This window comes from Solanum dulcamara, chromosome 1 (genome assembly GCF_947179165.1).
Source record: "Solanum dulcamara chromosome 1, daSolDulc1.2, whole genome shotgun sequence".
NCBI lineage: Eukaryota > Viridiplantae > Streptophyta > Magnoliopsida > Solanales > Solanaceae > Solanum > Solanum dulcamara.
The window spans coordinates 56,661,680-56,675,153 of NC_077237.1; the positions used below are offsets into that span (position 1 = coordinate 56,661,680).

Sequence of the window (13,474 nt, forward strand, 5' to 3'; positions counted from 1 at the left end):
GGTATCAGAGCCAAAGTCATGGATTCGATTCCCAAGAATAACATGCTGCATGAGGCAGGTGTTGGGAGAGGGATTGTTGGGTAATGCCAACCTTGCTGATGGCAGGGGCCACGAGGGGCTAGAGTGACCTGGGTCAGAGTCATGATCAAATATGACGCTTGCGTGATGGGACTTAGTTAAGAAATAAAATTGCACCTTTGCTATCAGCTATAACTTTTGGCATAACGGTAAGCGCTTGATCCTAACATTCTACATCTCAGCTTTGTTACTTGATTTTAGAGCTTTTCTCTTATTCTTCTTGCTAGCACGAGATCTGTAACTGTCACGACCCAAACATAAGTCTTAGACGCGACACTATGAGTGAGACACCCGTAGTTACCTCACCCAAGCCTCTTAGCATTCATTTAGCTTTTCATAGATAATGACATTTAACAATAAGCGAAAATAAAAAGAAAAAATGGGACTAAGAAAAATATTTAAATGAGAACCAAATTAGTCAAACCTTGCTTATACATATCCAATAATACCTCTACATCATAGACTTGGCAGGAGCTAAGACAGATCCCTAGCTCACCCTCAATCAATATAAAACGAAAGGCAAAATATAATGTCTAGAAGTCTTAACATTTAATAAGCTAGAAAGACAAATGACTATTGTTCCCAAAACATGGGAACTCACCCAAAAGTATCCTTCAACGATCTCCACTAGCCACGTGGAGGAGAATGAGGAGGAATGCCGGTCCCTACATGGTGATATCATGTAGGCAAAGGAGTATGCGTTAGTACTTTGAATTTACTAAATATGTAGGCATGCAATTCAATAAAAACGTTAAAGCATTATAAGTCAAATTACATGAGTAGATGCATGTATGAGCAATCAACATGAATAACATTTGAAATGTTCATTTTGTGGGAAGATGGCTACTACCGATATTTAAGACCATGCGATATATTACATAAAGTCCAACATAACCTCCTACGTTGGCACGGGGAGACTACTTGTTGAGTAGAGCTCCGTCAACTTCATTCATTCATTTCTTTGATATTTAGGGCTATTTGTGTATCCACTAGCCTACGCCTACAAGGGCTCCTATGTTGGCACATAGTTAATAAGACAAAGGGTTGCTACTAGGATTTCCTTACCGAATCCCACCTCAATTTCCCATTCGGTGCTAGGTCAATCCCACAGAATAGTTCATATAACATATGAACATAATCATTTACATAGCTTTAGATCATCAAAACATCCTTCGGTAGAATAGCTCATTAAAACTTGATGATTCAAATGTGAGAATTGTCCTTGTCATATAGAATCCATTATTTGGCTATGAAGCCCTTTCATCATCATTCAATCATTCTTTCATTTCATAAAATTCCTTTGATCAAGACATTGCTTTCATAAACATTCATTTGGAGTCTAAAGCTTTCAATTCAATACTTCATTGAGGACATAGTAAAACTAGGTGGGTTCTATTCAATCAACTTTTAAATTATTTAAATCAATGCTAGCATGCATGAGAGTAATGGAATTCATCAATTAAGACATCTTTAAAACAACCTACCAATACACCTTAAAACCCCTTTTCATGCTTTCATATAGGACCTTGATAAATCAACCATTCCATGAATTAGGAATCAATATAGGTTAATATAGACAAATAAACTTCAAATATTCAATAATCCATACATTTGGAATCATAATATGAAAACCCATAAAATCCACAATTTAAAATGAGCTATTGGGTTCGCAAAAATATTTGGGCTCTATGGGTGGAAGAACCCATGAATGAGACCCACATACCTTGGGGAACAAGGCCCTAATGCAAGCTTTGAAAGGGGGAACTTGAAGACTTGTGATGAAACCTTAGAGCTTTCCTTGGTAAAGAAGAAGACCTTGAGAGGAGGAAGGTCTTTGTGTCTTAGGACTTGAGGGAGAATAAATGAGTTGGGAAAGGCTTAGGGTTATTTAGATAGGTTAGATTTAGTCCCCAAAATGACCTCACTTTGATGATAAAACACAGGAAATAAGATCAAAATACCCTTCTTAAACTGGCCGAACTAAGCTGCACCGGGGACCCATCAAGGTCCGTGATCATCACCAAAGCCTGTGGTGGTGTTCTGTGATAACTGATTTAGAGGAGAAATCTTAAGTTTTGCAGGAAAATTTTTAGTAGTTCCTTTATGGAGACCACGACAGTCCGTGAAGGTCAGCACGGTCTGTGAACCATGGACTTGGTGCAGAAAGGCCTGTAAGAGTGACCATCATGGAACCCACTACGGTCTGTGAAGGTCTACACAGCCTGTGGTGGTCAATTGTGGTCCCTGCCTTGGAAAGTTTCCTGAGGGCCTTAGGGGATGGGTCACCACGGAGGGCACTACGGTCCGTGGTGCTCACCACGATGCATGGTCTTTTCCCTGTAGGATTGGGTTTCAGAACCACCACCACGGTGGCTCATCATGAGCCATGGTGATGAATACGGACCGTGATGGACTTCGTGGTCATCACTTGGTGCCAAAATCAGTATTTTTTGGGATTTCATCCTTTGTTCCTCATTTTAGGAATTTCTAACTTCCGAGGTGTTATAATATCTCTCCCTTGGGAACAATCATCCTCGAATGAGATTTAACTAGCATAGAAAGGACATGGAATAAGGACTAGCAACCTAACATGAATACAATGATACTTTGAAATACATAGAACATGAGACCTTCAAACTTAGCATAAAACATGACCTTAAAAATTTAACTTCATGAACATGCATGCATATGAAAGACTTGGGAAAAATCTAAAACATAGGAGTCTTAAAACATTCGAGCAGGAATAGCTTAGTACCTCAGTCTTGAGTAGAAGGAAAAAGCTGAGGATATCGCTTCATCATATCCGCTTCCGCTTTCCATGTAGATCTTTCAACTAGTTGATTACTCTAAAGGACTTTGTTGGATGCAACTTCCTTGTTCCTTAAACTCTTAACCTGCTGGTCAAAAATTTAAATTGGGATCTCTTCATAGGTCAATATTTCTTCAATATTCACTACTTCCAATGGCAAAATGGAACTAGGATCATCTACACATTTCTTCAACATAGACACATGGAACACTGGATGAACTATGACCATTTTCAAAGGCAACTCCAACTCATAAAAAATCTTGCAAACACGTCTCAAGATTCTATAAGGCCCTGCATACCTTGGGCTCAATTTCCCCTTCTTACCTAACCGAACCTCACCCGTCATGGGTGAAACCTTCAAGTATACCCAATCATCCATATTAAACTCCAGATCCCTTCTCTTTGTATCGGAATAGGACTTTTGGCGACTTTGTGCCATCTTCAACCTTTCTCTAATGACTCTCACCTTCTCTAAAACATCAAGTACCAAATAGGGTCCCAACAATTTTATCTCACCCACTTCGAACCAACTGACCGGAGACCTACATCGCCTCCCATACAACGCCTCAAATGGACCCATCTCAATACTAGAGTAGTAGCTATTATTATATGTGAACTCAATAAGTGGTAGATAGTTATACCAACTCCCTTTGAACTCCAACACACAATCCCTTAACATATCCTTTAGTGTTTGAATTTTCCACTCAGCTTGCCCATAGGTTTAAGGATAGAATGTGTTACTTAGTTTCACTTTGGTACCAAGGCCCCTTTGAAATGTTTTCCAAAAATGAGAAGTGAATTGGATACCACGATTCAAAATAATTGACAACGACACACCATGCAACATTACCAATTCCTGAATATACAACTTAGCATAATCCTCGGTGCTATAAGAAGTCTTGATCGGTAGAAAGTGAGATGACTTAATCATTCTATCAACAATCACCCAAATTGAGTCATGATGTTTATGAGTACGAGGCAAACCTACTACAAAATTCATGTTCACATCCTCCCACTTTCAAGTGGGAATTTCAATGTCTTGAGCTAGGCCACCCAGCCTTTGGTGTTCGGCTTTAACTTGTTGGAAATTTGAACATTCGGCTACGAACCTTTCTATGTCCTTTTTCATGCCACCCCAAAAATAAATATCCTTTAAGTCTCGGTGCATTTTAGTCAAACCAGGATGAATAGAATATAAAGAATTGTAAGCCTCCTTCATGATCAAACCCCTTAGGCCATCCACGTTCAGAACACATAACCGACTTGTTAGAGAAGTACACCATCTTCCCCTTGTAAAAAGACTTATACTTTCTTTTTTTTCACTAACTTCTTAACTCTACTAACATCGGGTCAAGGTCTTGTTTTGACTTAACATCGACCATCAAGGATGATCCGGACCCATTATGAACAAACACACCACCATCGTCAGAACCACTCAACTTTACCCCTAATCCAGCTAACCAGTGAACATCCTTTACCAACTCTCTCATACCTTCATCAACATGAGCCACACTCCCCATACAAATCCTACTAAGTGAATCAACGACAACAATGGCTTTACTCGGGTGATAATGCACATTTATGTCGTAGTCCTTGAGGAGTTCAAGCCACCTCCTTTGCCTTAGATTGAGGTTCTTTTGGGTGAATACATATTGAAGAATTTTGTGATCGGTAAACACATCCATGATAAAGCTCAAGTATATCTCTCGAAAGAAATATATACAATCGTTAGCAATATATTTTACCAACTATGAGTTGGGGTTGATCCCATAGGGAATAGGTTGAAACAAGTCTATTAGCAATCCTTTTTCATTTGTAGTTTCTACTTTTCAAAAATAAAAGTACATAAGATAAAAGTGGGGGGTTTTGGTTTTGATTAAAGAACAATTAATAATGTAATGACAAGTAAACAAGATTTAGTTTGTAAACAATATAAAGACTAGGCTAGGGTTATGATCCCCATGATATATAACTTAATAGAAGACTCGTAATCATGCTGTTTACAAACTAAATCTCTTTTACTTGTCATTACATTGTTAATTGTTATTCAATCAAAACCAAAACCCCCACTTTTATTTTATGCACTTTTATTTTTGGAAAGTAAAAACTACAACTAAAAAGTGATTGCTAATAGACTTGTTTCAACCTATTCTCTGTGGGATCGACCCCGACTCATAGTTGGGTAAATATATTGCTAACAGTAATCTATATTTCTTTCAAGAGGTATACTTGAGCGTTATAAAAAATGGCACCGTTGCCGGGGAATACGACTTTGAAATAATCTATTAGTTACTAAATCAATTTGTAGTTCTATTTCCTAATTTTACTTTTTGTTTCTTATTTGTGTTTTTGAAGGGAACAGATAGTGCATTCCAAACATCCAAAGCAAGGGTGAACCACTACTTCCCTATGATCCTAAACTGCAAAGGTCAATTCGAAAGATGAATGTGCAAGAGCGTGAGGCGCTAAGTCTGAGAGAGCTGGCTAAAAATCAAGCCAGGGATGGTGTTGAAAACAGAGATAAACTCAATAGAGCTTTGTGAGGTAGAGATCAGAAATCGGTGAACTTTGCTCTTGTTGATGATGATGCTGATACGAATGGTTCAGGAGCTACTGGAGCTATATTCCTCCCATCACTACCTCCAGGCGTGAATTTCACCATCACTAGTACCATGATTCAAATAATGAACTTAAAAGGAACATTTAGTGGAGAAGTAAGTGATGATTCTAACCAACATGTGATGAACTTTATCACCATCAGTAAGTCCTATGAAATCCCGGGGTTAGCCAATCAGCTAGACGATTGCATTTGTTTCCATTGTCTCTATCTGGGGAGGCATTGAAATGGTAGAATGAGCTTCCACATAACTCGATCACCATCTGAAGGAGTTGAGAGAAGCATTTCTGGAGAGGTTTTTCCCACCATCCAAGAAGCTGTAAATCAAGGATGAGATTGGTTCTCACAAGCATCTAACTACTGAAACAGTGCATGAGACTTGGGAGAGATTCAGGCAAAAACTAAAGTAGTGTCCAAATGACAACCTTACCGATGAGAACTTGAAGTAGGTATTCTATAGGTCTTGCAATTTTGTGACCAAGCCAGTCATAGATACAGCTTGTGGTGGTTCATTCATGGACAAGACTTGGGAGAGATGCAAGCAAAAGTGAAAGCAGTATCCAAATGACAACCTTACTGATGAAAACTTGAAGGAGGTATTCTACAGGTCTTATAATTTTATGACCAAGCCAGTCATAGATGCAACTTGTGGTGGTTCATTCATGGAAAAGACATTTCAGAAAGCCAGAACAATTCTAGATTAGCTGCAAAGAATAATAGAGCCTGGTATACTAGAGATAGTGATAAGAGAGGTTTTGACTTTCTATTTGAAATTTCAGCGGAGAAAAGGTAAAAGGAAGAGGAGCGTGATCAGGACATGGCCCACATGATGATGCAAATGGATCTGTTAACCAAGCATTTATTAGGTGAAGGGCTTAAAAAGGTAAAAGCTGAGGATACTGGAAGTTGATATAATGAACCAAAGTTTGCTTATGAGGAGTAAGCCAAGTTTCTGAATAATCAGAGGGGTTTCTGGACATACAACTCCAAAAACCAAGGTCGGAACTTTCAGCGGGATAACTACTATAAGTGAACCAGTAATCGTGATCAAGGAAATTGGCAAAATAAGGACAACTTTAAAAATGACAGAAGTGGGGTTTATATGCCACTAATGGATAGAGATCGGGCCGTAAACAATAATGGGAACTCTAAACTATAAGTCATAATGACAAAGGTCCTAAAGAAGGTTGAGGCGACTGAGTTTAGAGTTAGAGATATGCGAGATGACATTACTAATATCATTCAGTTGGTGGATTCATACTCTATATCTATCAAGAGATTGGAGCATCCGATGGGCGAGTTGTTAGCAACATTTAATTAAAGAAAGATTGGTACTTTACCTAGCAACATGGTACAAAATCCTAGAAAAGATGGGAAATGCATGGCAGTGAAAACAAGGAGTGGTAAGGTACTTTCTGACACTATTATTGTAAGCAATGAGCAAACAAAGGATGCAACTCCTGAGATTGATGGGCATGCAAAGCAATAGACAGATAAGGCAGTTATATTTGATGACATTGATGAGGCCGAATGTTACACCCTACACTTTTGAGCTCGGAATGTCCCTTAAGTTCTTAGAAGTTATCATGTGAGCCGCATAAGCTACGACACTATCAAACAAATCTAAGAAAGGGAGAACGGGATACCCCATATTAGAGAAGGTTGGAAATAGGATCAAGAGAAGTTGAAAGGAGTTAGAGGCTAAGTAATGAGTCGTAGGACTCAATTTACCTATGTAAGATACTAATTTAGAAGTCTTACATACTTAAACTAGTTGAGTACACACCAAACTTGCGTAGAAAGGATTACATGGGCTCTTAAAATAGGATAAGATTACAAACCCACGAGGAAGAAGAGAAGACGACACATGGCAGCCAATGGAGAAGTGACACGTGGAAGAACCTCAAGCAAGTAGGTGACCCACCTACTTAGGGTCAAGTAGGTGACCCACCTACTTAGGGGTGGTCCCCACCAAGGACAGGTAGCATCCCCTCTTTGATGGCATGGATCCGTGGCCCAATAGGGTCTGGACACGTGTCACCCTATGGGGATGACATGTGTCACCTTCTAATACCACTTATATATATATATATATATAGGGACTTATACTTCAGTTCCTATCCAAAAATCTGCAGCAAAAGCAAAGGAAAAGAAACCCTAAAAGCTAAAGGAAAAGGGTTACGACTTAGGGAGAAAAAAAAGGTACATTCCGATTTCGCTCTGTAAATTAATTATATAAGGTATTATTCTATCAATTGGAGGTTTTTAATAACGTAAATTACCTATTTGGGGCAGCAAAAACAAGTAACAGGCAGCCACAACATTTCAGCCGCGTCAAAGAGGTTCCGTAGTTAATTTTCAGCAAGTTTGGGAAGCCATTTGATAAGCTATGGCTTAATTCTATTCTCCCACATTTTTTAAGGTTTTGAACATGTTATGAGGGTGTTAATAATATAAACCTAAGGTTTGTATCAGCATCAAATGGACAACAAACAGTCCACTCCGTTTCAGCACATCAAGAGGTTTTCCGAGGTGGGTTTTGGCGAGTTTTGGCCAATTTCGGGAAAGGTAAAGTCTTTCCTTTCAATTTGAAGTTTATGGTGTTTTTATAGGGTTTATTACACACCTTTTATGCTTTTTTAGTGTAATAATGTCATAGAAATGCTCGACGTTCGAAATGAACTAAATTGGAATCGCTATAGTTAAATTATAGTAGAAATAAGGCGTTGTGCATGTGGGGGATGATGCAGGTGTGTGTTGGTGTGTTGAAGGGACTAAAGGTATTATAAAATAGGTGTGGTAGCTTCTGGTTGCAGCCACATGATCCCCCGCTTCGTACAGTTAAAGGTTTTACCAAATAGCGATTAAAAACCCTATTTTAGTATCGTAATGTTAAGCAAGTTGTGTGGAGCTTATGTGGTGTAGTGTTGCCATGTTTTATTTGTATATGAGATGAAGTTTATTTTTTTTGGTTGGATTTAGTTATTAGTGATCTTATTAGAAATTTGTATAGGGCACGTTATAGGGGAGGTTCTGCCCGATTTTCACTAACTCCGTAACTAACTAAAAGACTAGTCCAGACTAGTCGAGGAAGGCGAGTAAGGAATTGATTCCTATGGGTGATTACTTGTGGATTTAGGAATGGGAAATTCGAAAGTCACTAACCTTAGTATTACTTTCATGTTAAATAGGTTAAAGGAGTACCGAAGCGAGTCTGGATGCGACTTAACCCATAATAGGTATGTAGAGCTATCCTTCTTTTCTTTTGGCATGTCTTAGGTATAAGTTATGAATGATTTGTATATGAAATGTGGGGATAATTCCACTCATAAAACTCCAAGTATGATTCATAAGTCTTGTCCACTTCTTGATGTTAGAACTCCTGCAATAGCTGAGTTGTTGCCTTTAAGTCTTCTATGTGATGAAAAGTAGTACATGTAAAGCCTATCTCTTCTTTCCTTTGGAATGGCTTAATTTTAAGTGAAATGATATATGATATGGGTTTTAGAGGTAATTCCAATTATGAGCTCTGAGTATAACTCGTGACTTGTAGTCACTTCTGAACATTAAGAGTCTGAAAGTAGTCAAACTACTATTCTCGAGCCTTCTATATTGTGAATGGTAAGTGGAGATGCCAGCTCCTCTTCCTAAAGGCTCTATGGTGATAATTGCTTCTGATTGCATAAGTTGGGTCTTTATTTGCATGAGCTATGTGGTATTGTCTTGATGCATGTCTGTAATTACTGAGGCCCCAATTAATGTAATCCCTAATGACATCTAAAGGGCACTTCGGATAATTACCTTCCTGGTCTTTAGGTGACAGTTCACTTGACTGTTTCATTGAGTCTCAAAAGGTGACTTAGTTGCATATAGTTTCTCACTACTCTACTCGTGCATAATGTAACTAGGGGTGTACATGGACCGGGTTGGTTCAGATTTTTTACAAATCAAACCAAACCATTTATGTCGAGTTATTAAATCTATAAACCAAACTAAACCAATAAAAGTCGGGTTTTTCGATATTAATTTTTTTTGAGTTTTTCGGGTTTTTTAAAGTTTTTTGAGTTTTTCGGATTTCTCGGGGTTTTCATAGTATCTAATAAAAAGCATAGAGCAGTGCTTCTTAAAAAGAGTTCTAGTACAAAATATCAATATATAAGATGGAGTCAGAACACTGTTTGAAGTTTTAACTTTATAATATGACTTTATAAGATGAGCTTTTTTTATATATTATTTAGATAGGTTTCTCAATTCCAAATCTAAATGGAAGAAAGAAAATAAAAATTATGAAAAAATTTTAAAAAATATTTATTAATTACATTTTAATAAATATTTTTATGTATAACATAATTTAAAAGTAGTATATCTATAATCGGGTCAATTTGGATTAGGTTTTATATTTTTTAGTTAAAACCAAACCAACTCTATAATGGTCGGGTTTTTTTCCAAACACCAAATCAAGTCAAACCAAACCACTGGTCATTTTTTTTGGTTTGGTTCGATTTGGCGATTTGGTGCGGTTTATCGGTTTGCCCTGTACAGCCCTAACTGTAACCCTTCTTTCTTCACGTCCCACGATGGTCTAGATATTATGTCAGGCGCAGCTTTACTATTTCTTTCACCGTGTCCCTGACCGGAGGTGTATAGTTCCACGCACGAGGAGACAATTCCGTATGTGAGGTGTGATATATGTTATGACGATACGATTATTCACCGAGTCCCAGGCCGGCTGTAATATGATAGTATGTGTGGCGAAATAAGGAAGAAACACCGAGTCCCTCCCTAGAGGGCCGGGTACGGTATGTATATTATGATGGTATGCTATAGACGTACACCACTCTATTCACCGAGTCCCTCCCTAGAGGGCTGGGTACGGTATGTATATTATGATGGTACGCTATAGACGTACACCACTCCATTCACCGAGTCCCTCACTAAAGGGCCAGATACTTTATCTAAGCATGCATATGAGATTAGAGTGATACATTTGTGACCCCGAGCTCCGTAATGAACCAGATGTAATACGATGACATACACGATAAGATTATACCTTATATGATGATATGATGCCGTATACGATGATATGATGAAGTAAAATACATGATGATATGATGACATGTGAATATGATGAAATAATTATGACACCGAGTTCACTAGAGGGCCGGGCACAGTATATGATGATGTATATGATTATGTGTCCTAAGGTGCAGGTACAGTAATTTGTTAATTATTATACTTATCCCCTGCATCCTTATTTCAGTTATGGTCTCAGTTATGATTTGTTATGCTTTACATACTCAGTACATATATCGTACTGACCCCCCTTTTCTCGGGGGGTTGCATTTCATGCCCGCAGGTACAGATATTCATTTTGGAGATCCGTCAGCTTAGGATTTCCTCTCAGCTATGTTGGAAGTGCTCCACTATTCTGGAGCCTAATTTTTGATACTGGTCATTTAATGTACATATTTATTTATTTAGGGGTACAACGGGGGCCCTGTCCTGCCATATGATGTAGTTATTACTCTTAGAGGTATGTAGATATGTGTATGTGGATTATTTATAAGTTTGTTTTAGTTGTGCTCATACGATGTATTGCAAATGTTTTCGTGGTATGGAAGCCTCGTCGGATCGCATGCCCTTTCCTGTTATGATATAGGTGAATGAGGCTAAAAGTTTATGAAAAAAAGTTTTTGACGCATTGGAGTTTGTGTATAGTATCACATCACACACAGTTCAACTTAAGTGTAGCTGATAGATACGCACAAAGGGGTCCAGGTCGGACCGCAGTCGCTGCCTACGGGGTTGGGTCATGACAGAAGTGGTATCAGAGCAGTTCGTCCTTGGAGTATCTACAGACTGTGTCTAGTAGAGTCTTATCTATCGGTGTGTTATGTACCACATCTATAGACAGGAGACTACAGGACATTTATGATGTTACTTTCTTTCAGATCTAAGATCGTGCGATAGAGCTGAGTCATAAGGAGTGAAATTCCTCATACTAACCTGTGATTTTAGTAGGAGGACCACATCGATAGAAGCAAGTAACTTACAATATCAGAAGTTGCAAAGTACGCATGTAAGCAAAGGCACGAAAGACATATGTCGGGTAAGGTGTTGAAATGCGATCGACATATAAAGTTAAAAGTAAAAGGAAAAGTATACAAGAAAGTGTAACAGGTGCAGTTCGAGTGGACATACAAGGTAAGTCCATTTCCATATTATTAATTGTGGGCGCCCCGTGTGGCTGCTATGTGATATGATCTGAATATATACATGCATGCCCTATAAGGCAATGTTGGCATTTTCTGTGTGCAAGTGTTGAGGTAGTAAAAAATACAGAGGAAACTCTGTCCAAATTTTCCTAGAAATAAGAAGAGAATGAGATACATGGCTGTAGTATGTCTTGAAAGGTCGTGCCCCCAACAACAATGAGATTTGATTAAACTACAAGTGTGGCTGACCCTAAGAAATGAGTTAATTGCTGAATTGATGGCAATAGAAACTAGGAGGTCAATACTGGTATGGTAGAACGAATTTGGAAAAGACTTATAACCCTAAGAAAATGAATTAGGAAAGACTGATAGATCTGAATAGAACGATATATTAAGGCACCGACGGAATTGATACACAAGAATAAACTGTGACGAGCTATAATTAAGAAAAGTAACAATATGATTAAGATAAGGGTACAAGGGAAATAGAATTGTGACAGATATGAAGTATTAATAAGACAGCTGGTGAGACATTAAGGATAAGACTAACTAAGAAGGGTAAGTAACCCATAATAAAAATTGTGAAAAAGGTTGAGAAATGTTATACGATGGGGTAGAATACGAACAGGATATGATGTGAATATAACGAGGATCATTATGAAAATAAGTAAAGCCTAGTAAGAAAGTGGCTAAAGATAGAATGTGGTCCGTGTAATAAGAATATAAGGGTACATTGAGCAGTGCAGCTTGGCCTACCGGATCAGCTACTGGGTCATCATCTTTGTTGGTAGCTATGCGCCCTACGGGGCAGGATGCGATCATATCAGCACTAACACACCGAATCCCATTAGAACTCCAAAGTTAAGCGTGCTTGGGCGAAAATAACACAAGGATGGGTGACCCCCTAGGAAGCCCTGTGCTGCTGGGATATGAGATGCTGTGAACATATGTATATATTGGGCTTGTGAAGCATTGTGGCTGTGATATGAGATTACATGGATATATATATATACATACATTATCCTTGTATGGCATTGTTGGTGTAAAGAAGTATTGTGGATATGTGGTTCCGCCGTAGAAAATATAAAGACCCCTCAAGGTGCTGATGCGTTGTGAGTCTATTAAGAGAAACACGTGGTACCCATTGGGGTGAAGATAGTATCATAGCAGAGCTAGGAGCACGGGTCACTGGAGTACAAGTACTTTTGAATGGAGAAGTCGAAATGATTATGACCGCTAGCTAGTCACTGGTGGGGAAAAATAGGAGGTGGCTTTGAATAAATTGCTACATGACTCAAATACCAACAATTAAATTGGAATAGCACCTCACGATTATGTTGAGATGTCGTACATGGGAAACCAAAGGTATGGATGATATAAAGGAAGGCATAGATATGGTACAGTATACTAAATGTGTTGGGAAAGAATCATACGCGTTTGAAAATTTGAAATAGGGGCGTAAGGTAGAACACAAACAAATAGTGACATGGGTACACCCTAAAGAGGGGAAGTGGTTTTAGGTGAGATCCCATAATGACACGAGTTAACAAGAGTTAAAATCCAACAATGAACGGATAAAAGCCATGATACCAGAGACAATGTTGAGAATTATTAGTAAGGACCTTGAATAGTATGACATCAAAGAATGAGTGCATACAAAAGGGATGAATACGACAAAAGAATCACAATGAGAACTTAAAGATATTATAAGGAATAGCCAGGCTACACTTGACTAAAGGTTAGGATGTTGGTAAC

The 13,474-nt window shown here is 38.4% G+C and overlaps 1 long non-coding RNA gene across 1 annotated transcript in view; it reads right to left on the reverse strand.

The window, feature by feature from the left end:
* Positions 1-285: 285 nt before the first annotated feature.
* Positions 286-13,474, reverse strand: part of LOC129887239 (uncharacterized) — a 58,817-nt gene continuing 45,628 nt past the window's right edge. The window contains exon 5 of the long non-coding RNA XR_008766356.1: positions 286-743. This is a non-coding gene — a long non-coding RNA (uncharacterized LOC129887239). The remainder of the gene's footprint in view (positions 744-13,474) is intronic.